At 46.7% G+C, this 24844-nt stretch overlaps 1 protein-coding gene across 6 annotated transcripts in view; it reads left to right on the forward strand.

The window, feature by feature from the left end:
- znf536 (zinc finger protein 536) overlaps nucleotides 1-24844 on the forward strand; it is a 227522-nt gene that overhangs the window by 46785 nt on the left and 155893 nt on the right. Inside the window, exon 1 of one of the 6 annotated variants that reach the window (XM_058078811.2) lies at nucleotides 11-628. The exons of the other annotated variants lie outside the window; for them this stretch is intronic. The gene's annotated coding sequence lies outside the window, so the exon portion shown is untranslated. Of the gene's footprint in view, nucleotides 1-10; nucleotides 629-24844 lie in introns of those variants that run through there. 6 annotated transcript variants of the gene reach the window in all.

The raw sequence follows: 24844 nt of genomic DNA on the forward strand, positions 1-24844 counted from the left end.
GACTTAGTTAGAGTTAGTTAGAGCACACCAGGAGTTAAGGAGGACTGGATGATTAGTCCTCATGGAATATGACGACGGGACTACTAGCACAGCACTCCTACCAGGATGCCTAGCAAGGTGTACTGTATTCGGGCACATGCTCCGAGCAGCCGCTGTTATGACGCCAACGTTTCAGGTGTGATTGATTGTAGGTCGTCACGGAGCATTTGGTACAATTAGCATGCTAAATGTCCTCTTAGCATGCTAAATGTTTTGACACATTTGGGTGCAGCAGTTCATGAGGAGAAGATTCCACCATGGGGTGTCCTCACGGATCCGCATGGCGGTATCTACAGTAGGAGAAGTGGCGGTCATATCAAGACATAATTCCTGCTTAAGCTCATTAGCCGCTGGTCACCGAGGGGTTACTCCGTCTGTCTGTAAGCCGGTCCAGACTCGGGGCCCAGAAGCTGTGCGCTGCTCAGAACCTGCTTATGTAACATAGGTGTGTGTGTGTGTGTGTGTGTGTGTGTGTGTGTGAAAGACTTTTGGGGGTGGGGGCTTCACATGAAAGAGCTCCGGAGACGTTAGGGTCTTGGAAAGCCCTCAGGCCAGTGGAGGCGGCCATGTTTCCCAGCCGGGACCAGAGGTTAGTCAGCTATTTGTAGTCCAGACGTGGAAATGTGTGTGTCGTTCTTTCTGGAACTTCTCGCCGAGGTGCGGATGAGCAGCTCGCGCTCATGTGCCGAGCGCCCGGGCGACTATTTATCCCAGTTGATATTGAAAAAAAAAAAAAAAAAAAAAAAAAAAAGTGTTCCCGGGCTAAATCTGGAGCTCCATAAGTCAGCGAGGCGAGTGGGAGGATTGATGTCTGTGTTGGCGTGTGGCGTCACGGACCAAAAGGACTGAATAATTTAACGTTCACATTATTTTTTGGGGCGACGTTCCTGCTCGAGCTCGGCCACGTCACTCTCACGGATGCCGGGAAAGTTGAGTGAGTTTTAGCCGGGGTTTTGGGAATGCTGGTGGCGTGGCGTGGAGGCCGGCTTTCCACTGGCGGGCGTCTCCCGGCAGCTCGGTGTGAGAATGGGAGTCAAAAAGTCCACATATTTTATTGATGTGTCAAAAGCGAGCTGAAGAGAGGGGAGGGGCGGCAGAGGAGGCGGAGGGGGAGGGCGGGGTGTCACCTGATCCCCAGGCTGATGTCGCTCCTTCCGAGCGGATCGATGCTTCCCGACCGAAGGAGGCGGAGACGGAGGCGGGCAAGACGAAGGGCTGAAACCTTCCTATTGATTTGTCAAAGAAATCTCAAGTTTGGTGTTTTCTTTAAACGTCCGCTTGAACCCGAGCTGTCAGCGCCGATGTTTGCCCACCGACCCGAAATGTCATGCTCCGTGGCGCTTCATCATCTCGCTCTTTTTTCTTTGCTTGCTTTCATTTAAACACTGAACTTTTTTGGCCAAACTTTGTTTAAAAACCAACAAATCAGGCTAGCATGATATCATCCATAGCATCATAGCATCATACGTAAAAAAAACAAACAAGTTGTCTATCAACCTGTCCGATCCTTGAGCCTGTGATTGGTCGGTCCCTGTCTCTCTTTATTAGGGCTCTATTGTAAAGCCCTATTGTAATGGTAATTATTATTATTATTCATTCATTCATTCATTTTCTACCGCTTATCCTCACGAGGGTTGCGGGGGTTGCTGGAGCCTATCCCAGCTGTCTTCAGGCGAGAGGCGGGGTACACCCTGGACTGGTGGCCAGCCAATCACAGGGCACATATAGACAAACAACCATTCACACTCGCATTCATACCTATGGACAATTTGGAGTTGCTAATTAACCTAGCATGTTTTTGGAATGTGGGAGGAAACCGGAGTACCGGTAAATAAAATGTTCCAAAATTGACTCACTAGCGCCACCTTGAAACTTTACAAAAAAATTAGCCCTCGCTAGATGGGCCGCATCAGCTTTTCCAAAGAAAAAAACAAAACGCATTTATTAAAAACAAAAAAATTAAAAAACTTCGCTTTGGTTCTGATTTTCTACAATAAAAGCTCTGATAAAACATTCCACTGTTCTCAAATATCTTACTTTTTATTTTTCTACACAAAATAAGATGAAAAATAAATAAACAAATCAAGAATAAAGAAAATCAATCAATCAGTAATAAATAAATATAATAATAATAATAAAAACTTAAGAAACCACATATAGTTGGTGGGTAGACAAATTATTTTTTCAGATTAAAATGAACAAAGCATTATTAGAGCCCTGTAGACATGACAAAACACGACTATAGTCACATTTATACTCTTTTTATTTACAACATATTGCGCAACTGCAGGGTCTCGAGACACATGCTAACTCGCAAACTAGAGAGCTAGCGACCTAAACGGTAGCCTTCAAGATATTTCCTTTAAACTTAAATAGCCAAAAACTTACCACTTCCACACGGATAGGGAGGATAACTATTAACAGTTATTTAACCTTTAACATGAACATTAATCAAACGTGTATGGGTACATGATACCATACAGCATCCATATCAAACTTGAGCGGGCCGCAATAACATTAAACTTTCATATCAAGGCGGGGGCCTCAAACTAGTGTCCTGCGGGCCACATTTGGCCCGTGTTTGAGACCCCTGCTTTAGATCCTCCACCAACTCGTCAGAGTAGAACTTCTTGTCTAGTCGGACTAGAGCTGACTAGCTAGTGGTTGAGCAAGAACTGATCAGAGGATCAGTCTAGTGGTCCTCAGAGCGCCTGGATGACCTGAATGGGCGCTGCCTTGTTCCATCAAGTGGGGCATCCTGGAACCGTTTGCTCTCCGGTTCTACTGTCCATTGGAATTATTTGCTGTTCTGTATCTGCTGTTCTGGACCGGTTTTCTGGCTTTGACGGTGTGACATTTGACCTTGGCCACCACCAACCACAAAGTGTCCTCCCGGCCACTCTTCCCGTCCCGGGCGGTCCAAGTTTTCCATAGCAACGAGGCCCCAAACACAACCCCCTCACTCCCGTCTGTGTGATCCAGGCCATAATAAGCGTAATCCCTCCCCAAATCTGTTTTTTAAACACAGCCGTGCATGTGCAGCTGCTCATCACATTCCTAAATATCTCAGGGATACAAAAACCCGGCGCGGTCAGCTGCGCTCGTGTGGGTGGCCGAGCACAACAACGCCGGTTAGCGTCTAATTGCTTCAAGGACTCGTTGGACTTCCTCCTCTGCGCTCTCTGGACGTGGAGTTGATGGCGGAGGACCCAAGACAGAAAAGCCCTGCGTGACTTCACGGTTGGCACGGCGACAGCACAGGAAAGTGGGTGGGGGGGGGGGGGGGTGAAATTAAAGAGCAGTTAAGGACGAGCGGGGGAAAAGAGCAGCGGCGTGCACGGGCCATAAAAGGGATAGTTTAAGCATTGATCGAGAGCGGCGCTGGAAATGGCAGCTGTAAATCAATTTTATCTTGGAGGAGCTAAAGAGTGTTTTCTAATGAGGTTAATGCCACGTAATGGCTAAATTCCTCAGCTTAAAGATGCCCTCAAGGTGGCGGCGAGAGATGGATGTCGCCGAGCGGGAGGAGGCCATCTTGTCTCGCCTGTCTTTTATCTTCAAACGCGTCAACGCTTCATTTGTCGCCGCGCTCGCTGGCTGGTTCGCTGGCTGGCTGGCCGTGGACGCATCGCTTTTGTCGATAGACTTGCCTGACTGCGCATTGTCGGAACCTATCGGGAAGCGCACTACTGTGGAGGCCGGTTATGTCGGCACCTGACCGCTTATGTCGACACAAGGGGTTGCCGGCGAAACCGGAAGTGAAAGGAACCGTTGCCTGCACGTTTATTTGACATGCGAGAATAGTAAAAGCCTTTCCTTCAAGGCTAATGATGCTATGCTAGTATGCTATTTCTTAGCAACACGTGCACATGTGCTAAGACGGGCATCAAGCTTTGGGAAAAGCGTATCAATTTCAGTCCTTTCCCGCCATTTTTGCTTCAATAATTTTTGTAAATGTTCTTATTATGACTTATATTTTGACTTTATTCCCTTTATATTATTCCTGTTTCCCTAAGCTAACACTGTTGACCAGGACTTGAAGATGAATTGGTCCACATAGACCTGGTCCACAAAGGGGACCACTTTGCTTTTCAGCAATCTTTGGTCTTAGGTTCCGAGTCTCCACTTTGCAGATCTTAACTGGACCAAGTCAGGGCTGGATTGATGTGGATTTGGAAAGATTCAGTGAAGTCGCTGGCCTCCAAGGTCACACTGATCACCTCAAACCTACTCAATGATTACTCGGTGTCGGAGCACGAATCCTTCCCATTTTGATTGTGACGTAGCCCGGGATTAATGGTGTAGCTGTTATCAAAGACTAGCCTAGGCCAAGCAGAGTTCTTAGAAGGGAATCAAACATCGACTCGTTGTGTCTTCTACTCAACCACATTTTGTGGCATTGTTGATGAGCACAAGAACACTGTTGCTTTTGAAGCCCCCCCTCCCCCAACCCCCCAGTCATAATTCCAAAGTGATATTCTTCAATATAAGTTCTAGTTGGAGATGCATCCCTCCAGATGAGTCACATGACTCAGGACCGTCCAGTCTTTTTTATGTGGTTCTGGTGCACCTCTGGTCTGGTCTGTAGTAGACCATCACAGTCATGATCCCACTGTGATGGTCCACTACAGACCAGACCACTACTGGTCTTGACATGCAGGGAATCCCATTTATATGCTGGTTAGTTAGCAACCAAGCTAGCTCCTTTTGACATCCATTCCGATAAAAAACTGTTTACAGTGTGTGTGTGTGTGTGTGTGTGTGTGAGAGAGAGAAACTTAAGGAAAGTTCATCTCCAAAGACCTCTGGCATTGATCACTGGGGCCCTAAAGCTATTATCATGATCTAATTAGCGTTAACATAAGTCTGTGTCACGGCCCGGTGCAAGGCTGCCTTGTCCCCAATTCCACACTTTCACTGCATCCCGGATAAAAATAGCACACACACACACACACACACACAGTAGAATCTTTGCATTGACAACAGGAAGAAGTACCGCATGTCCAGCATATCATGCACTGTCTTTACTACTACATTGTCGTCAAACCTCAGTTTTCCTACACCCCAGTTTCCGTATGGAGAACATTCATTCATTCATTCATTTTCTACCGCTTTTTCCTCACGAGGGTCGCGGGGGATGCTGGAGCCTATCTCAGCTGTCTTCGGGCGAGAGGCGGGGTACACCCTGGACTGGTCGCCAGCCAATCACAGGGCACATATAGACAAACAACCATTCACACTCACATTCATACCTATGGACAATTTAGAGTCGTCAATTAACCTAGCATGTTTTTGGAATGTGGGAGGAAACCGGAGTACCTGGAGAAAACCCACACATGCACGGGGAGAACATGCAAACTCCACACAGAGATGGCCGAGGGTGGAATTGAACCCTGGTCTCCTAGCTGTGAGGTCTGCACGCTAACCACTAGAGCACCGTGCCGCCCCGTATGGAGAACAATGTTCTCCAAAATGTTTCCATAGTTCATAAAAAAGGCTTGAGGTCAGTCAAGATTTTCCACAGCAAACTTCTCCATGAACGGGTGACCATATTTTGATTACGGAATACCAGGAGTTAGTCTGATCATTTCAGTCCATTCCAAGTATTCCTTCGTGGGTCATCCTTCCGATGTCTAAAGTCTTGTATTGCTAAATACTACTGAGCTCAAATGCTTGTTAACTTCTGGAATATGAACAACATTTCCCGGAAAAATGTGCCTTGTACGGTCGAGTGGTTAGCACGCAGACCTCACAGCTAGGAGACCAGGGTTCAATTCCACCCTCGGCCATCTCTGTGTGGAGTTTGCATGTTCTCCCCGTGCATGCGTGGGTTTTCTCCGGGTACTCCGGTTTCCTGCCACATTCCAAAAACATGCTAGGTTAATTGGCGACTCCAAATTGTCCATAGGTATGAATGTGAGTGTGAATGGTTGTTTGTCTATATGTGCCCTGTGATTGGCTGGCCACCAGTCCAGGGTGTACCCCGCCTCTCGGCCAAAGACAGCTGGGATAGGCTCCAGCACCCACGCAACCCTCGTGAGGAAAAAGCGGTAGAAAATGAATGAATGTGCCTTGTAAAGTCACAAGAAGTTGGGAATTTGAACCGTTGTCCCAATTTTACTGGACGTAACCCAGCATGAGTCGAGGACTTGCTCCGATCACATGTTTAGCTTTTTCTTTGGCCTTCTGTGTCAACACTAATTTCCAAAAGCCATCCACACGGCAACCTCATAGGAAGGGGGGGGGCTACTGCCGCTCAGTTTCCTGAAAAACAAGGAAAACCAGGACGTCAACCTTGACATCTCGGACACAAATTTGGACCCCGGTCATCCCCACAAAGCCGGAATCTTTGTCCAAAATGTCTCGCTAAGATGAAGGATGAAGATTCAGGGACAACTAAGGACTCCAGCCCAACCTCTCATCGATCCAGGCATTGATCAAGAGCTGTGTGCCCCCCAACCGCCGCCACCCCGCCCCCAGGGTGTGCGTCCATTAGCACGGCCGCTGTGGAAGTTAGCCGCTATATTTAAAAGACGCCATTGATTATGGGCTCCTTATCTGGGCTGTCCACTCGGACGTGCTATTATTTCCCAGCATGATTAGCGGGGGTGCTAGGTCACCACAGTGGGTGGCGCTGGCGTGGTGCACACATGCACGCACGCACGAGCGCGCCCATTAAGCCGTCACCTGCACGCACGCAAATTTCCGTATTTAAAGAGAGCGCCCACTCGTTGGAGATGTTCTCCAGCGTTCCATGGCACCGTTCGGAGGAACGGATGCATTAAGTCGCTTGCAAAGTGTTGATGGCCTGTGAAGGGCCACCCGCCCCGGCCGTCCCCCCCCTCCCCCTCGACCCTCCTTTGATTGATATGTGAAATCCGTCTCCCTCGGAGGCGGTGAAGGCGGTCGCTGTGTGCGTGTGAAAGGTGCTCATTGTGGAGTGGGGACCACTTTGTCAAGAAACAATCCTGTTCCCAAGCACGGCCTTTAAAAAAAAAAAAAAAAGATACAGCCTCTCATTGTGCCTGCTTGCAACTTTAATTTTGCGTGTGAGGTCATTTTAATCCTGATGAATTTTCATCGTCGCGCTCTCGGTTCAATGGCCGCTGCCGCTAATGCTCTAAAGGAGCCGGAAGAATAGGAACCCACCCACGGGCCCCGCCAACAGGGGTACACTTAACAGAGTGGCTGAGAGCGCCCGCCTTTTGTGGACACGCATTTAAGTCGCACAAAGGACGTTCCCTCAATGGATCCCGATTCCCGATACAAACGCTCCCACTTGAGTCACATCTCAACACGGAACATCAGTCTGGAGAGCCGATTCATCCCCAAGTGTCCTTTTCCACATCCATACCACCCAACCCTGGGACGCACAGGGGTGAGCAGGTTGGCATGTTCTCCCCGGGTTGGGGGGGCAGGGGTTTCTCCGGGTATTCCGGCTTCCTAGCACATTCCAGAAGTTATACCACGCTAGGTTGTTTGGAGACTCTAAACAGTCCATAGGTGTGAATGCGAGTTTGAATGACTGTTGGTCTCGATGTGCCTTGCCATTGGCTGGCCACCTGGACACGGGGGCCGCTGTACCGGACCCTAGTGGTAGAATTGAGAGTGGCTGGCCACGCCCGATGAGATGGGCTAAGGACCTCGACATAATCAGCAGCCATTTTGGTTGATCATCATCACATGCAGACACCGCTGTCAAACTAAACAAGGCACCGGGACCCGGGGTGGGCCGTGCAGGGGGACGCATTCTGACACTTTGCACCGATTACAAAGAGGACCGTCCCTGAAGGGTTCCCACAAAGCAGGAAGCATACACTTGTCATGCTAAGATGACGAATGAAGATGCAGGGACAACTAATGACTTGTCCTACCTCTCATTGATCAAGAGCTGGGCCCCCCTGCCCCCCCTCCCCCGGCCCCTATAAACTTTAATGTTCCGACACATTGCACATAGTTGACCCTTTCATTGACAACATGGGCGGACTGTCGAGCATCATCTGGAGCTGTGAGAAGACGATGATGGATGATCATCCGACGTCAACAAAGGAGTATAGGAAATGGGGGACACGTTTGATTGCCGCCCACCGGTGGGAGGAATTTTGGGGATCGGTCGGCATGGATTGTTTGATTTTGAGAACATCAGGACGATGGCATCGTCACTAAAATCTACAGGATCATCCAAGCTTCCTGTTTGTTTTGACGCCGCCATCATCCGTGCAGATGATATTTATTTGGGGCTTCAGGAAGTTCGCTAGCAAAATACAATTAAAAGGAAGCAGCTGACTTCAAAATGGCAACTTTCTGTTTCTTCGACTGTCGGCTACTTTCTGTCCCGTTAGCGTAGCCGTCGATCCAAATGGCTGATTGCTTGTTTACGCCGTCACCCCCCCCACCACTACCCCCCACCCCCGAGTTTGCCGATTCCCGTGTCCAGGCTTGACAAAGTTGCCAGATTGCGGGTGAAGTTTTTGCCCCGGCAAACATGTTGTCTTTGCTGGCGCTCATTAGCATCGTGGCTAAATGTGAACCGGATCTTGTTTGGGACGCGGTGGGGTGCGAGCGTGATTCATAAGGCTTATTTATGTCGCATGTCGCCGAGAGCCAGCGGGGGGGCTGAGAGCTTCTCTTTTCTGCTCGCCGTCGTGCCTTTTTCTTAAAATACGTCTCCTCGCCGTTTTTGATCATGCCCAAAAATAACGACCGTCGGAGATGTGGCCGGTTGTTGTCGCCAGCAAACTCCGGCTGGCTTTGGCTGCTTCCTGTCTCACGGAGACGTACATGATCGGGGACGCCTGCCTCCCCCACCCGGCCCCCCCACCTCAGCCCCCCATGTGTGTGTGTGTTCATTTGTGTTAAATACGGGAAGACTTGCGAGTGTGTCCATTTATGCTGCAAACGAAGTGTAATGAGCTTTTAATTCAGCGGCCCTCCGTAATGTTTTTGCATGTCGTTATCCTCTTTGCACCTTCACTTCCTGTTAGCCGCAAGATTTAAAAGCCGAGACGTGTGAGAGGAGGCGTTCACGTGCATCCACTCTTTACCGCCATCAACGCCGGGACTTTCTCTTCAGGAAAACACAACTTTTGGTGTTCGACAGAACGTTGGGATCTTGGGATGCAAGAAAGGAAAACTAGAGGATTTAAGTTTAGTGGGGTTACTGGGTAGATGTTCCACGATGAGTGATATCAGGGTGGGTCGATGTTCCACTACGAGTGATATCAGGGTGGGTAGATGTTCCGGTAGGAGTGACATCAGGGTGGTTAGATGTTCCGCTGGCAGTGACATCAGGGTGGGTAGATGTTCCACTAGGAGTGATATCAGGGTAGGTAGATGTTCCGGTAGGAGTGATATCAGGGTGGGTCGATGTTCCGCTAGGAGTGATATCAGGGTGGGTAGATGTTCCGGTAGGAGTGATATCAGGGTGGGTAGATGTTCCACTACGAGTGATATCAGGCTGGGTAGATGTTCCAGTACGAGTGATATCAGGGTGGATAGATGTTCCGGTAGGAGTGATATCAGGGTGGGTAGATGTTCCAGTACGAGTGATATCAGGGTGGGTCAATGTTCCACTTCGAGTGACATCAGGGTGGGTCGATGTTCCACTTCGAGTGACATCAGGGTGGGTCGATGTTCCACTTCGAGTGACATCAGGGTGGGTAGATGTTCCGGTAGGATCGACATCAGGGTGGATAGATGTTCCGGTAGGATCGACATCAGGGTGGATAGATGTTCCGGTAGGAGCGATATCAGGGTGGGTAGATGTTCCGGTAGGAGCGATATCAGGGTGGGTAGATGTTCCGGTACGAGTGATATCAGGGTGGGTCGATGTTCCACTTCGAGTGACATCAGGGTGGGTCGATGTTCCACTTCGAGTGACATCAGGGTGGGTCGATGTTCCACTTCGAGTGACATCAGGGTGGGTAGATGTTCCGGTAGGATCGACATCAGGGTGGATAGATGTTCCGGTAGGAGCGATATCAGGGTGGGTAGATGTTCCGGTACAAGCAATATCAGGGTGGGTCGATGTTCCAGTACGAGCGATATCAGGGTGGGTCGATGTTCCAGTACGAGTGATATCAGGGTGGGTCGATGTTCCAGTACGAGTGATATCAGGGTGGGTAGATGTTCCACTAGGAGTGATATCAGGGTAGGTAGATGTTCCGGTAGGAGCGATATCAGGGTGGGTAGATGTTCCACTTCGAGCGACATCCGGGTGGGTAGATGTTCCGGTAGGGTCGACATCAGGGTGGGTAGATGTTCCGGTAGGGTCGACATCAGGGTGGGTAGATGTTCCGGTAGGAGTGATATCAGGGTGGGTAGATGTTCCGGTAGGAGCGATATCAGGGTGGGTAGATGTTCCAGAAGGAGTGATATCAGGGTGGGTAGATGTTCCACTTCGAGCGACATCAGGGTGGGTAGATGTTCCGGTAAAAGCCATATCAGGGTGGGTAGATGTTCCGGTAGGAGCGATATCAGGGTGGGTAGATGTTCCGGTAGGAGCGATATTAGGGTGGGTCGATGTTCCGGTAGGAGCGATATCAGGGTGGGTCGATGTTCTAGTACGAGTGATATCAGGGTGGGTCGATGTTCCAGTACGAGTGATATCAGGGTGGGTCGATGTTCCAGTACGCGTGATATCAGGGTGGGTCGATGTTCCAGTACGAGTGATATCAGGGTGGGTAGATGTTCCACTTCGAGTGACATCCGGGTGGGTAGATGTTCCGGTAGGAGCGATATCAGGGTGGGTAGATGTTCCAGAAGGAGTGATATCAGGGTGGGTAGATGTTCCATGACTGATCATGGTGGTGTGGTCCCGTTTTGTTGTTGAACAAATGTCGGTGATGATGATGATGATGAAAGGCGCTACCACCAATCCCGAGTTAGCGTGATTGTCTTTGCAAGGATCGCATCTGGGATCTAATGAGACGGTGTACCTAATGAAGCGGCCGGTGAATATATTTTAATTAAAGCCGAGCGCGGACGTGAGCTCTTATTTTGGCGTCTGCTCATTAGCGTGAAGGCGTGTGAGCTTTTATTTTCCGTTGTTAGCGGCAATCAGGTGACACCTTATTAAAGTGGAAACTATTGCCGGACTCGGAGCCATCAAGGAAATATCTCCGGGAACGCTTCTTCCCTTCACGTCGCCCTGGCGTGGATTCTTTTCTAATAATATGAATTATTCACAATTTCATGATGAAGTATTCCAACAGGAAGCTCCAATTAAAGGCGGTCTTTGAAATGACCTTGACTCGGCGGGAACACGCCATCCACATTAAAGACGACACCGCTAGCATGTTTGCCAACGCTAGGAATGATTATTATTTTTACCAGGCATTCATTAGTCATAGTATATTTTCATGTTGGGGTATTATTTTACGACCATTGATTTATTATATGTCATAAAAACAATAATTAATACATTTCAAACAACAAAATAATAATAATAAAATTTTGAGTATTTGAAAATAATAATGCAATTATTCATATATTAATGAATATTTAATATAATTACAATTATTAAATTACTAGTAAGAACATGATATGGATTGTTTGAAATTAATACTTACAATTACTGCTAAAAATTTAAAATAAAAATAAAAAAGTAAAAAATCCAGCAGGATGCAGGTGGTGATGGTCATGGTAGTCATGGTGGAGGTGATGGTCGTAGTGGTGGTGATGGTTGTAGTGGTGGTGATGGTCATGGAGGTGATGGTCATAGTGGAGGTGATGGTCATAGTGGTGGTGATGGTCGTAGTGGTGGTGATGGTTGTAGTGGTGGTGATGGTCATGGAGGTGATGGTGGTAGTGGTGGTGATGGTCATGGTGGTCATGGTGGTGGTGATGGTCATGGAGGTGATGGTGGTAGTGGTGGTGATAGTCATGGTGGTCATGGTGGTGGTGATGGTCATGGAGGTGATGGTGGTAGTGGTGGTGATAGTCATGGTGGTCATGGTGGTGGTGATGGTCATGGAGGTGATGGTGGTCGTAGTGGTGGTGATGGTCATGGAGGTGATGGTGGTAGTGGTGGTGATGGTCATGGTGGTGGTGATGGTCGTAGTGGTGGTGATGGTCATGGAGGTGATGGTGGTAGTGGTGGTGATGGTCATGGTGGTGGTGATGGTCATAGTGGAGGTGATGGTCGTAGTGGTGGTGATGGTCGTGGTGGTGATGGTCGTAGTGGTGGTGATGTCATGGTGGTGATGGTCATGGAGGTGATGGTGGTAGTGGTGGTGATGGTCATGGTGGTCATGGTGGTGGTGATGGTCGTAGTGGTGGTGATGGTCGTAGTGGTGGTGATGTCATGGTGGTGATGGTTGTAGTGGTAGTGATGGTCGTGGTGGTGGTGGTCGTAGTGGTGGTGATGGTCATGGTGGTCGTGGTAGTGATGGTGATGGTCGTAGTGGTGGTGATGTCACGGTGGTGATGGTTTTAGTGATGGTCATGGTGGTGGTGATAGTCGTAGTCGTGGTCATGGTGGTGATAGTCGTGGTGGTCATGGTGGTGGTGATGGTTGTAGTGGTGGTGATGTCATGGTGGTGATGGTCGTGGTGGTCGTAGTGGTGGTGATGTCATGGTGGTAGTGGTGGTCGTAGTGGTGGTGATGTCATGGTAGAGATGGTCGTAGTGATGGTGGCTCACCTGCCAATCACAGGTTGAAAACGGGAGGCCTTGAACAGAAGCGGACCAATCAGCTGCACCCCCATGCCTTTGAAGGTTACCTTTTTGCGATCAGCCGCCCTCCCCGCCACGCCCCCCCAGTGCAAACATTCCCACCGCAGTTAAGTAGGTCACGTCGGAGCGGAATGGAAGGTTGGACGGCGGCTTAGCCGGCTGTTTGTCGACTATTAAACGATTGTGCTGCCTCAGCACACATTTCTCACACAGCTGTGCGACTGAAAGGAGGCAGCGCCGCGGCAAAAATCACCTCACTCGCTCACCCGCTCGTTCGGCCTCTTTGTGCGTGGACCTGTTTGCATAAAACCGCCGCTCTTCCCGTACGTGAAGGCCTGCTGTGAGTTGGGGGGGGCGGGGCTAGGGCGGAAGGCGAGGAGGAGGTAAACTCGCTGACCTGAGGGCGAAGACGCGTTGCTTTTCTTTTCTCTTGTCCGTGTTTGCTTTTGCGCTATGCTCCTGACGCGGCCTGTTCACATAGCCCAAGGGGCGGGGGTGGGGTGGGTGCGCACCGGAGACACCCCCACTCCCTCGGCCAAGCGTGCCAGGGGGGCGCACCTGCCTGGATGGCAGCGAGGATGAGGAACTCGCTTAAAAATAGAAAGACGAGAGGGGGGCACCTCGCCGTGGCTTCCATGGCGAAGGCGTGCACGTGCGACGTGTGGGTTACCAGACCCCCCCACCCCTCACCCCTCACCCCCCCACTCAGAACCAAATGAGCCCAGATGGTGATTGATTTTTCAAGTGTTGACATCCCTGCTTGAGAAGAACCTCTCATGCTCATGCGCACGCACGTGCGCACACACACACCTTTGACACCTTCATCATCATCATCATCCATGTGACTACCAAACACATGTCTAGTGAACAGAAATAGTCCGTTCCAGGGTCAAACTGTGAACAGGCAGTGTTGGCAGGGAAATGGTGTCTGACTTTAGCCATGCTCAAACCATCAAACATCCTTGGGATTATTTGATATTATATCATTTATATCTATTATATCATATATTCTACATCTTCGTGATTCATATTTTTATTAAATGTTAAATATGAAGTTACATTTTTTTATGATGTCATAATATTTTTATAATATAATAATAATATTATTATATTATTATAATATGTTATTTTATTTTTATTTTTGCTTTTAACATACAAATATATATAAAATATAATTTTTAAAAATATCAAAAGCTAATTTATTGAATGAAATTAGCTTTCAAATTTCTATATTTTTTTATATTTGAAAAATATTTTTTCCTAAAATTTGAAAGCTAATTTATTGAAATCAAATATTTCTAGTTTGAAATGTAATATTCAACCGAGTGAGAATATTCTAATATTTAAAGCTTATATTGTTATTTCTAGCATGATTTCATCACTTCTGAAATCAATTTTAATTGAAATATAATATAATATAATATAATATAATATAATATAATATAATATAATATAATATAATATAATATAATATAATATAATATAATATAATATAATATAATATAATATAATATAATATAATATAAGCCCCCGAAGAGGCTGAATAGAGTGTAAAAAGGAGGGCGGGCGGGTCGGCGCGTCCATCACATATTGACCTTGCGAGCAACGGAGGGCGGCGGCGGCGGCGGCGAGCTGCCCGTGAGGCTAAATGATGTCACTAGCTAAGCGGGCGTTCTCAGGCCATTGGCTGTGTTTGCGTGACTAAAGACGTACAATTACGGCGGCCATCTCTGTGAACTCTTTGTTGTGGCGGGTTCAAGTGCGCTCTAATGGGCGCCCGCCGCAGGAAAGGAGGCGTAGCGAGCGAACGCCGGTGGCTAAAAGGCGCATCTCATTACGAGACACGAAGGCCCGCTCGGCTCGTTTCCTCTCCTGCCTCCTTTTTTTTACCTTTCTCTGTCTTTTTAGTCATTATTTACGTATCGCATGCAAACATTGTCATCCATCTTTGCCCCCCCCCCCCAACCCCCCCGGTGGTGTCCCTCACCGCTCTCGCCCTGCGTTGATGTGAGGATGCTTTGTGCAGGCGGTGGGCGGCTGAGGATGACGCACACCTTTTTACCATTGTAACCAGTTGCACATTGTCAATGGGACGCTCTCTCTAAGCGGCCCCCCCCCTCGCCTCTGCCCCCCTCCAACCCCTACCCCCGTCCCCCCCTCCTCGCTGCGCCGCTTAATGCTAGCGCTAAATGCATCATTAGACGGCTAGGCTGCTGTGAAAGTGGTGGGACAATGGAGGGGTAAACAAACCAACAGGAAATAACCCCCCCCCCCTCCATTCCCCCCCTCCCCCCCATGCTCTCACATTGTCGTGCTGAAATGGCTTCAGATGCGCTTTAGCGTGCGGAGATCTTTATGGCGTGGAAAAGTTTATTACCTCCGACAAGGACGGCGTTGTTGCACTCGACTATTTGCAGAAATCAAAGGTCTCTCTGTTAGTCATGCCCCCCCCTGCACCCCCTGCCCCCCCACCCCCTTTGTTTAATTCTCTTCTTTGCCTACGTGACCCTCCACACGCTATGCTTGCAACTACTAGGTCAAAGGTCAAGGTGCATCAAAAGGATGCTCGTGACCTTGAAGTGCCAATGTCACACAGAGGTCAGGGGCAATGCTGCTTTGTTGACCTTTCATTAGAGGTCGTCACACGCGCTTTTTGCTTGGTCATTCTTGGACTGGCACTCGTGTACACGAGTGCTAAAGTCATCTTCAAAATGACACAAGAAAGTAGCGCAGAAGAAAAGTGATGTAGAAGAGTCGGGTTGAGTGAGTCGGGTTGAGTGAGTCGGGTTGAAGAGTCGGGTTGAGTGAGTCGGGTTGAGTGAGTCGGGTTGAAGAGTCGGGTTGAGTGAGTCGGGTTGAAGAGTCGGGTTGAAGAGTCGGGTTGAAGGGTCGGGTTGAAGGGTCGGGTTGAAGGGTCGGGTTGAAGGGTCGGGTTGAAGGGTCGGGTTGAAGGGTCGGGTTGAAGGGTCAGGTGCAAGAGTCAGGTGCAAGGGTCAGGTGCAAGGGTCTGGTGCAAGAGTCTGGTGCAAGAGTCTGGGTACAAGAGTCTGGGTACAAGAGCACCATATGCTACCATTCCAAGGTACCCCAGTAAAGGAAGCAATGATGATGATGACGATGATGGAAGCGTTCAAAGGTCACGAGACGCGTGTGAAAGCTCAACAAACACGTTCGTTTTCCCCGAGCGTTTCATGAACGACTCGTCTGCTGAAACATGTTGGAAGAAACAGAAACGTCACAGCTCGTTTGTTTTCTTTTTGTCTTCCTTGTCATCTGGACTCATACGGGCTCGGTACCAGAAGCTTCCCTTTTGTGCCGCCCGCCCGAGTGGGCCCCATGCCCCTTTTGTAGTCCGGTGCCCAGTTGGGACTACAAAGCTGATGTGGTTCTGGTTCTGGATGGTCCAGCTTTGGATGTTGTGATAAGTGGAAGATTCGTTATTGTTATTGATAATAGTTATTTTTTTATTTTTATTTCAAGAAAAATGAAAGGAAATGAAACATTTGATTTGGTTCCCCTGACGAGAGTATGAACTGTAAATGTCAAATATTATCAAAAAGATAAACATTCATGGAGAGGTCAGTCCTAGCTGTCAATCAGCGGCCTGACGTTGAGCGTGTACCTAATGAAGTGGCTTAGTGGGGTGCCAAAAAGAGAGCAGTCGCCGTGTGTGGTGTTGACCAACAGAGGAGGAAGAGGAGGCTGCCTGCCAGCGCTCGTCAATGATGAAGGCTCATCTAGCAGATCATATTACAGACGCCATTTTGTCACTTCCCTCCGCAATCGTTCCTATCATCCTTTATTCTCATGATGGTGGTGTGTGTGTGTGTGTGTGCGTGTGTGCGTGTGTGTGCATGTGTGCGCTGGCACGGTGGCACGCCGCGAGTTAACGCCACAAATTGCGTCTCGACGCAGGTCTCCCTCCGCCGTGCGTTTGGACAGGAAGGCGACGTTGATTGGCTTTGTTCAGTCTTCCTGGCAGCCGACACCAGCTGACATCTGTTCCCTCCTAACCACTCAGACTTATCTCCATCAGGGAACTCACACATGCACGCACACGTGCACGCGCACGCGCAGGCTGTCAACGATTCTCATCGTTGGGGAGGGAAAAGAGATGATTTTCTCTGGCTTGACTGTGGCAAATCTTATGGCGTGGCTAATTTGAACACTCATAATCGTGATAGCGTGATGGCGATGATGATGATGATGATGATGGTGGTGCACTGGAACCTCTAAGCTCAAACACAATTCGTTGTGCTGGTGGACGCCTGAGTGGGTTGGACTGGGAAACCTTTCTGAGTGGAAGATCTGTTCCAGGGTCAGTCTGTGGCCATCATGGAAGCATTTGACTTCATTTTACTTCATTTGACTTTATTTTAGTTTATTTTACTTTATTTTACTTCATTTTAATTCATTTTAATTCATTTTAGTTTATTTTACTTCATTTTACTTCATTTTAATTCATTTTACTTCATTTTAGTTTATTTTACTTCATTTTAATTTATTTTATTTAATTTTACTTCATTTTACTTCATTTTAATTTATTTTATTTCATTTTACTTCATTTTACTTCATTTTACTTTACTTTATTTTAATTAATTTTACTTCATTTTTGTTTATTTTACTTCATTTTACTTCATTTTAATTTATTTTAATTCATTTTACTTCATTTTACTTCATTTTACTTCATTTTACTTCATTTTACTTCATTTTAATTCATTTTACTTCATTTTACTTCATTTTAATTTATTTTACTTTATTTTACTTCATTATAATTTATTTTACTTCATTTTAATTCATTTGACTTCATTTTAATTCATTTTACTTCATTTTAATTCATTTTACTTCATTTTACTTTATTTTACTTCATTTTAATTTATTTTACTTCATTATAATTCATTTTACTTCATTTGACTTCATTTTAGTTTATTTTAATTCATTTGACTTCATTTTAGTTTATTTTACTTCATTTTACTTCATTTTAGTTTATTTTACTTCATTTTACTTCATTTTAGTTTATTTTACTTAATTTTAGTTTATTTTACTTCATTTTAATTCATTTGACTTCATTTGACTTCATTTTAATTCATTTTAATTCATTTTACCTTATTTTACTTCATTTTAATTTATTTACTTCATTTTAATTTATTTTACTTCATTTTAATTTATTTTACTTCATTTTAATTTTACTTAATTTTACTTCATTTTAATTCATTTTACTTCATTTTGCTTCATTTTACTTCATTTTACTTCATTTTTACCTCATTTTAATTCATTTTACTTCATTTTAATTCACTTAGTTTATTTTTTGGTCATCATGAAAACGCTATTCTGTATTTTTGAATTTTCTTCATTTTAGTGGTTTCCATTTTTCTTTATCATATTATCATATTTTGGTGATGGAAAGCTTTATAATGTCTTATAGGCCACCTATGAACCCAGGGGGTGAGGATAGGGGGTTGGGGTGAGGATGGGGGGCGTTGGGGTGAGGATGGGGCTTAGGGGGTCAGAAGGTGGCACGGCCTGAATCAGTGATATTGCAAGTGCATGGGTCTGGCACGGCGGTCTGGGGCAGACATGAGGAATGTGAAGGCAGGGTGGCATCAACGCACACTTTGGCTCTTTCCCCCCCTCCCTGGCCAAAACGCGTCTGCAAACAATATTTGTGAATGTGTGAGGAGGCGATGCGAGGATCCAATAAATCCTAAAAAAGATGATGTGAGAAGAAGCTGTTAGAAATTAGCCTCCTTCTCGGGGGTCCTGGGAAGTCAACGTGCACATTTTTGTGTTTTTGTTGCAATTAACCACAAAACACCAGATGAATTCTTTAGCGGCCATGTGTGGCGCTGTGTGTGTGTGTGTGTGTGTGTGTGTGTGTGTGTGTGTGCGCACATGGACGCGTGTGTGTCACTGGGTGTGCGAGCAGGTGGCGGCCATATTTGAAGATGACAGTAGGGGTCTGACCCATGCCAGGCCCAATAAAGCAGCCTTGTGATGGAGCTTATGTGACACACCATCCCCGGGGCGACCAGGTACCCCCGCTCCCCCGCCCGCCCGCCCGTCCCCCCCCACACACAGGAGCTGCTGCGTGATGGCGGCCCGTGTCTCTGATGACGACACCATCATACCCGCGTTGCCGTCGACTCCGCCCGCGTCTTTTGTCAGACGTCTGGCAGGCTGCTGACACGTTCACAGTCCAGCTGCGATGGCGTTTGTGTGCGTCACGCCCGCCCGGGACCATGTGACCCCGTGTACTGAACCCCCAACCCCCCCCACCTACCCCCATCGCAGCACATGCAACATACAGTGCATCCTTTTCCATACAGGAAGTCATCCTGACACGCTCACCATCTTCTTCCCTTCTATTGACTGGATAAGAGCAATAATAAAAATAAAATTAATAAATAATGAAAAATAAAAATAGAATAACACATCAGTAAAAAATTTATAAAATAAAGTAAAAAGGAAAAAATACTTAATAAACCACAATAATATAATAATTAAATCAAATTATTTTTATTATTTAATTATATTATTAATAATACGCAATTAAATTAAAAAAATCAAATTATAAAAAACATTGAAAAAAACAATAAACACAAAATCATAAATCGGTGTAAAAAAAATGAAGCAGCACCATCGTATCAAATGTTAGCATTACTACCAAGTGTGAAAAAAAATATTATGTTAATCATAAAACCTTGTTTGAAGTGTTGGCAAAAACAACTAAACCACTATTGAAAAAGTGTAAAAAGAAGTTAACCACCTCTCATGTAATTTGTGGATGACGGAAACGTATTGTGAAGGTCATTTGCGTGATTTTATGTCGTGTAAATGCGTCTTTGGGAGCAAGCGGTCGGGTTAAAAATAAGTATTTGCTAGCGAATTAGCTAGCGAGCTAACCAAAGCCTTTGCTAACTTTAATGTCGGTAAAGACGCACCAACCAACCCGGATGGGAGATGTCTCCTTTCACGCAGACGCCGTCTCATTGTATTGTATGGTATGGATACAGCGTCCTGCCCCCGGGCCGCCCTTTGGACACCCCTGTTCCCTGTGTATGTTTCCAAATAAGCGTGGAGGTGCTTTCAGGGGTTTACGTTTGAAGGGAAGCCGCGTCAATCAGTCACAACAAATACACCGTTATTCGGCCCGGCGTCTACGCGCTTCTTATGCTCTCGTCAGACGGCGGAGGAGCGGCAAAGCGGAAAATGCAAATTCCCGCATTGTGGCGGCCCGCTTGTTGAAAGAACACCCACGGAGAGAACGTACTTTATCTGCCTTGCCCCAATTTGATTACACATTGCTTTTTCTTTTTATGGACATTTGCATAAATGTCCTGCTCAGCATCTTTAAAGTTGTTTTATTAACGCCTCTCGAGACGCTCTACCCCCCCCCCCATCCTCCGCCTTAACGCGTCGGCCTCGCTAATTGCACCCTGATCTTTTGACGTTCTGCCTCCTACTGCATCAACATGACAGAAATAAGAAAGTGTCAGTGTTTGACTCCCTTTTGCTTACCTTCCCGGCGCATAGCCTCAACCTGGAAGTCAAACGTTGGTGTTTCCGAATGCACCACGATTGTTTGGCCTTGGTGGAGGTCGTTCATGGGTTTTATAGTGCTCCACTTGGCAGGCTGTACCGAGACCCCTTCCGACTATTTCGATGTCCTCACTTTGCTACATGACAGCAGTGGGAACTGAATGATGGCAATGCTGCGTGTGAATGCTTAGGAGCTGAAGAATAAACTGAAACGAGGTGGAAAGACACAAACGTCGAAATGCTGAACGAATATGACGAGTAATATGACGAGACAACGTAAAATGATTGTATAAATGATAGCTAGCATGATAGCACTTGCTCATAGAATTTTCTACTGAACAACCAAAATGCTACTATGCTAACATTAGCATGCTAGCATGGTGATGTTAGCAATATAACACCTTGTGTGTTGGAGATAAGTGTCTGCGTATGCTCATGCATGAGAAAAATGCTACTATGCTAATGTTAGCATGCTAGTGCTAAAAATTAAACACTTAACATGATAGCACTAAGTGGTTACATGTACAAGTTTCTAAGGTTAGCATGTTGGCAGTGTTAACATGCAAAATCTAGCATGATGGCAATAACAATGCTAAAATTAGCATGCTAACACTTAGCATAATATAACTATCTGATAAAATATAAAATGGGCTAAAAAGGATACTATGCATCACTATAGTAACGTGTATATATACATATATATATAGTGCTAAGTGCTAAGTGCCTACATATGTTAACACTCATAAAAATGGCAAAAAATTATACTATGCTCATGATATCATGCTAGTGCTAAATTGTCAACACTTAACATGATTGCACCAAGTGGTTACATGTACAAGTTTCTAATGTTAGCATGTTGGCAGTGTTAACATGCAAAATCAAGCATGATGCTACAATGCTAACATTAGCATGCTAACACTTAAAATGTTAGCAATTATATATATATAAAGTATAAGTGATCGATAAAGTGCTAAGTGCCTGCATATGTTAACACTCATAAAAATGTCAAAAAAATGATACTATGCTAATGTTATCATGCTAGTGCTAAACTGCCAACACTTAACATGATTGCACTAAGTGGTTACATGTACAAGTTTCTAATGTTAGCATGTTGGCAGTGTTAACATGCAAAATCAAGTATGATGCTACAATGCTAAAATGCTAACATTAGCATGCTAACAATTAAAATATTAGCAATTATATATATGTATAAAGTATAAGTGATAAGTGATCGATAAAGTGCTAAGTGCCTGCATATGTTAACACTCATAAAAATGGCAAAAAAAATGATACAATGCTAAAGTTAGCATGCTAGCAATGCTAACTGATAACACATAGCAGAATGCACCATTAACGCTAAATGTCCTGATCAAGTTGTGCATTTGTAAGTGTGTATTAATAAGTAAACATTACTTTATTATCCTTGTCAAGGAGATGTTTATCCTGCGTCTCCCAGTACTTGGTACGATGTACAATGGTGGTACGATGTACAATGGTGGTACGATGTACAACGGTGGTACGATGTACAATGGTGGTACGATGTACCTGGTAAAGCAGTTAGGAATATTAATGTCAGATGACAAGTTGGATTCTATTTCCAGTGTTTCCGCATTTAAAAAAAAAGGTGCCATCTCACCTTTGTCACAAGCTCGCAGTTTCATTTGAGCAAAATAGGAAGCATAAGACGCTCCACGTCGGGAAGATCGTGGTAATTGCTGTCAATCCAAAATGTGGCCAAAACGTACGCCGTCGGGTAGCGTGTTAGCGGTAGAAAACACGAGTGATAGCGTGCGGTCTATACTTGAAGTAACATTCATTCATTCATTCATTTTCTACTGCTTTTTCCTCACGAGGGTCGCGGGTGGTGCTGGAGCCCATCCCAGCAGGGAACACCCTGGACTGGTGGCCAGCCAATCACAGGGCACATATAGACAAACAACCATTCACACTCACATTCATACCTATGGACAATTTGGAGTCGCTAATTAACCTAGCATGTTTTTGGAATGTGGGAGGAAACCGGAGTACCCGGAGAAAACCCACGCATGCACGGGGAACCCTGGTCTCCTAGCTGTGAGGTCTGTACGCTAACCACTCGACCGCCATGCCGCCATTATTATTATTATTATTATTATTATTATTTTTATGATGTTAGCCTCAGTCATCTGTGGGTTAGCATGTGTTTTGTGTGTGTCATCAGCATTCATCTGCCTGTTAGCATTATAGTAGCATCTCTTCTGTACACCTTAGCAGCCTCTTAGCCTCTGTTAGCATTTTGGGACTAGCACGTTAGCATCCCTCGCTCATGTTTCCAGTGGAAGATGTTGTGATAAGCTGATGCTAAAATACTACAGTTGTTAGCCCGGCCACAGTAGTAGAAGCCTCCAGGAAGGAACACAACAGGGTCCAGATGCCCACCCGCGCGACCCCCCCCTCGCCCCTTCTTCGCCGCCGCCGCCCCCACCCCCATAAACAATGAAAAGTTAATGAAGAGGTAACTTAATGATGTAATGAATATGGCCGAGTCCAAGGTCAAAGCTGGCTGCAGTCTGGACGCAAGACCAACACAGCACACACACACACACACACACATATGCATACACATGAAGTGCCATCTGTGTGTGTGTGTGTGTGTGTGTGTGTGTGTAGTGATTGTTGAGCGGTGATGAAATATTGAAAAGGTTGAAATGGTACAGTCGAGTCAAGCGGGATTGATGGCGCTTTGCTAGCTACGTGTTTAGCCGTGTCTGTTTGTTTTCATTTCATTCCATTTTGCTCATTTATTTGGTTTTGGAAAGGAACCCGGCAAAAGCGGCACCGTTGAGGTTAAAGCGAGCTAAAGTGCTAAAGTGCATCAATTAGCCGTCGGTGTGACCGCTAAGGTTTGCCGCCAGCGAGCAGCGGCCGCACGTGTCGGCTTTCACTTTTCACCAAAGCGTCCGGAAGACAACAACAACAGCGAAAAGCGAGAGAGCTTTTTTTTTCCCCCCGTTTCAGTTTGGGGGGGGGGGCGGCCGTACCGCCAGCCCGCCCCCATCCCAGGAACGCAAAAGCTGGAACGCCGGTGTAAACACCTTCAGACGTCAGCGTTGATCTACTTTAAAAAGAGTCTCATTGTAATCAAAAACAATAAGCGCTCCGAGTTTTCCAAACAGCCTCCCCCCCCCCGCCCCCCCACCGCCCCTCTTCGCCGCCCCGGCCTTGAAGTATGAAATAATATTCTGTGTGTGGGCCCGGCCCAGCGCTGAGAAGGCAAACATTTCACAATAAACTTGTTTAACTAAAGGCCTCGGCACGCACGGTTGCCAGATAGACGACATGCTGCGTTAATTACAAGCGCCCGTTAAAATAAACCACCGGGATAAAATATGACTCCTTCAACCCCCCCCGCCCCCCCCCCCATTCTTGGGGATTTAAACAAAAGAAGAAGAAGAGGCGTCCACCTCACATGTGATGTTTGGAGAGCAAACACGCCGTTCAGGACAAGAGACATAAACACAAAGGGTGCGTTCGAGAGCGCCCGTCAACAAAGACGCTACTTTGGAACCATTCTTTTACGGATGCCGCTCCCGCCTCCGCCGTGCACCCGGCGAGGGAAAACAGCCCCGTTAAGCACCCCGTTTATTATTCTTCAAAGTCTTGTCTGAAAGTAATATGCTTTAAAGGCACACTGATACCCCCCCATGCCCCCCACCCACCCTCACAAGGCGGACTAATGGATTATTTTTGCTGAAGCGTGGACTTAAAGTTCCTGCTCTTTGCTGCTGGGTGGCCCCACCGGTGGTTGCTGTCAGTGTGTTAACATAAGAATACAGGCGGGGAGGGGGGCGGGGGCAGGGGCGGGGTGGCCAGTTGAAGTACGTATAGCGCGGGATCAATGTTACATCACAACATTTGACGGCCGCTCTACTTAAACACCCGGTGGCACCGCCCCCCGACATCCTCATCGCATGTCGCCCCCTCTGGGGTCACCTGGTGGGGGGGTGTATACATCAGCAGAGCGGTGACGGTGTCCCCCCCCCCAAACATCTGGATGCGATGAAGCGGCGTTTGTCTAAACAGCACAGCGTCTGGGCTGAGCCACCCAACGTGCTCGCCAGCGTTATTGACAAATACTCCAGCGCCGCCGCCCCAGGAGCGGGGGGGAGACGGAGATGGACGCTCTTCGGTGTTTACACCATGACGGCGCTCTTGAGGGGACGGACGCTGCGATTGTTGAAGGAGATGTTGAGATTAGAAATGAAAGCCGGGCAAATCGGACGCTTTGTCGACTGAATGCTGTGATTTAACGCTCGTGCACGGCGATGTAACGGCTTTTATTTACTCTACATTGCAGCCCCCCCTCCCTGAAGGGATAGTGTGTTTATACACTGAGGGAGGGGGGCTGCACAAGTTGGATGTTGTTTGCCTTACTCAAAAAGCGCCTAAAATGGAGTACTTTTCTCAGTACACTCAGTAAGTACACTTGCGTACTTGGTTCCAGAGGTTGTGGATAGTGGAAAGTAAGTGCACACGTACCCGGGTCTTGACCCTGAGGCAGTCTGGTCCAAAGACCAATCAGCCGTCAGACAATGGAAGACGCTAGCAGCTA

Source organism: Doryrhamphus excisus, linkage group LG1 (assembly GCF_037039965.1).
Source record: "Doryrhamphus excisus strain RoL-2023G ecotype Guam linkage group LG1, RoL_Dexc_Guam_v1.1, whole genome shotgun sequence".
In the NCBI taxonomy this organism is placed as follows: Eukaryota; Metazoa; Chordata; class Actinopteri; order Syngnathiformes; family Syngnathidae; genus Doryrhamphus; species Doryrhamphus excisus.